The sequence below is a fragment of the Aphanomyces invadans genome, assembly GCF_000520115.1.
Source record: "Aphanomyces invadans strain NJM9701 unplaced genomic scaffold supercont1.24, whole genome shotgun sequence".
NCBI classification, from domain to species: domain Eukaryota; phylum Oomycota; class Saprolegniomycetes; order Saprolegniales; family Verrucalvaceae; genus Aphanomyces; species Aphanomyces invadans.
This window is the reverse complement of record NW_008580169.1, coordinates 484,681-487,266: the sequence shown is the minus strand read 5'-3', so window position 1 is coordinate 487,266 and position 2,586 is coordinate 484,681.

Genomic DNA, 2,586 nt, shown 5'->3' with positions numbered 1-2,586 from the left:
GGTTCGATGGCGTTGCGCCGCAGTATCGCACGGGAAAATGGGAAGATGTGCAACGTGTATTTGAGTACCCGCTGCATCACGCTCGATATGAACGTTTGGTCCCGGTGGAAACCAAAGAACACATTTGGCTCCGCAGCTTGATTTTGTTTTCACAGTGGTTTTCCTCCATTTTCGGCGTATTTTCGGCGAATCAGTGCAACAGAGGACGAAAATTTCAAAAGTACGTGCAAAATTACTCCGCTAAGTTCACTCATACCTTGTGACTGGAATCATCTTTTTCACAAAAACCCATCACAATATGCATGAAAACCCAACGAAAACTGCTCGATGTTTCACTCTGTACAACTATTCCCTCTGCCCAAATATCTGCGCGAGTCTCATGTGGCGGACATTGCGATTAATAAGATTGTGAATCCATACACAGTCTTAGATTAAACGGTGGGTGGCGCGAAAGAAAACTCGTGTCCATGAGGTTGCTTGTTCAACTAATATCACCGACCTTTTCCGGCCGATGACGCCGATATGGTCAAGCTCTGCAAGCAGCAAATATACTCGCTGCTGGTACACAAGAAGTCAAGGTAAAATGCCGTACAATGCCCAAGTTTCACGGACGAATGGATGAGAGCATCAGACTCTATATTCATCAAGTTAACACCTTTTCAAGGCGAAGGATCTGAATCTCTAACGAGACCCCATAACACATGAGCGTTGTATCGCCCTAATCGTAGCCAACTTTCTTGGACTAACTACCGCATGTGTCAAGACCGCTTGCGCACAACAAGAAGATCGCCCGAAACATTAATAGACCTAGAAGAACTTCGCGAAGAATTTGAACTAGAAGATTTACAAGACCGACTTCGCGACCAACTTTACGATTCGAAACTAGCCATTTGCGCAAACTTGATGGAATACATTGCAAAGTTCAGACGCATCTGTACCCAAGTCTGCAATACAGTATGACTGAACGTGACAAGGAGTCCTGGTTTCAGCGTGGACTGCGCGGTCGAATGCGAGAAGAAGTACAGTACCGCCGTTGCCCCAATGTGACCGCCGCCATCCAAGTCGCCCTTGAGTATGACCACTTTAGCCTCAACAGCCGCCCAAAAGAGCATTCCTATCAAGACAGACGCTATAATCGCCCAGTTTCCTTCGCCCCCAAGAACATCGCCATGACCAGTAACAAGATCAGCGCATAGTTGGATTTTATCACCTACCTCGACAGGAAGAAGACGTCGACATGGAAGTCGACAATATTCATGTTTCCCGTACTCCGCAAAAACCACAAGAGAAATTTTACAATTGCGGACGATAAGGCCACCGCGCAGCTCAATGCTGCAGTGCTCCACAGAATTCAAACACGCAACGCTACCCGAACATAAAGAACCGCCCGAACAGGTATCAGCGAAACAACCGCCCGACTGGCCGCCAAAACAATGTGTTGAGCCACATCGGCGTGAAATATTTGATCCACGAATCAAACGTCGCCTTAAGGCCACGTCATACATAATCTGCCCAATCAGCATGTTACATGAGCCTTGCGCAAGTGAAAGCTTATGGAAGCCACACCGCCCTAGCGTTGCCTAATGTAGAATATCTAGAAAGCGACATTCTCGTAGACTAGCTTAACCTCAGCTTAATCACTTTCTAATTTACACTCAATTGGCTACGAGTAACTTCCGCTGCCATCCCCGCCGAGGTCAAACACACCGCGTCAAAACCCTGCACTGAGCCGGAATTTTCTTGCACCTACCCGAGTTGTCCGCCGCCGACGTCCAAGTCGTCCAATCGTCAGCCAGCATCCCTTCGAGCAGCTCCACATCACTACAGCTCCACCTGTTCTCCTTCTGTGAGTATACGTGACAGGATATTTATTGAGAAAGACTGTAAGTGTGAGTCTGGATTGGCGCTAAACTGCTACTAGGGTTTGCCATGTTATGCGAAATCCCGTCAAATTCCTCGTAAGCGCGACTGAAGGGAACAAGTTGCGCAAGAAGTGTCAAGTCAAGGCGAAGAAGACGGTGCCATTAAAGAAATGAGAAATGTTTTCGCCGCCTCAAGGAAGACAGTAGTGCCGATAAAGTCCAACTAGACTTTGTTGACGCACTAAAGCAGGTCGATCGAATTTCGAAGCGTCTCCAAGAAGTGCTTTTAAGGATCTTTTCCATTCCGACCCCAAGGTCGTTGATTACAACAATTACCACTTTCGACCTTTCTCCCTGCTTATCGAGCAAGCCACAGACCGTAGACGCGATCAGAGTTGTATCGTCGGCAAACGTCAGTCCTGCAGCAATCATCCCATCAGGCAGCAGAATGACATGTGCTTCGTTGTTGTGTAGCATTTGGTTGAGTGGCTCCAAGGTGAGGATAAGCAAAAGAGGGAAAGCGGGTCGCCTTGCTTGACCCCCCGATTGGGGTCAATCGGGCCAGACTCCGTCCCAATGACGCGCAAGCATAAAATAGGAGCGGAGCGGAGTAAAGGAGACGCACCCATGCCACAAATTTTGGACCAAAGCCAAATGCATTGAGCGTGCCAAACATGTAGTCCCAGGTCACACGGTCATAAGCCTTGGAAAAATCCAAGAAGGC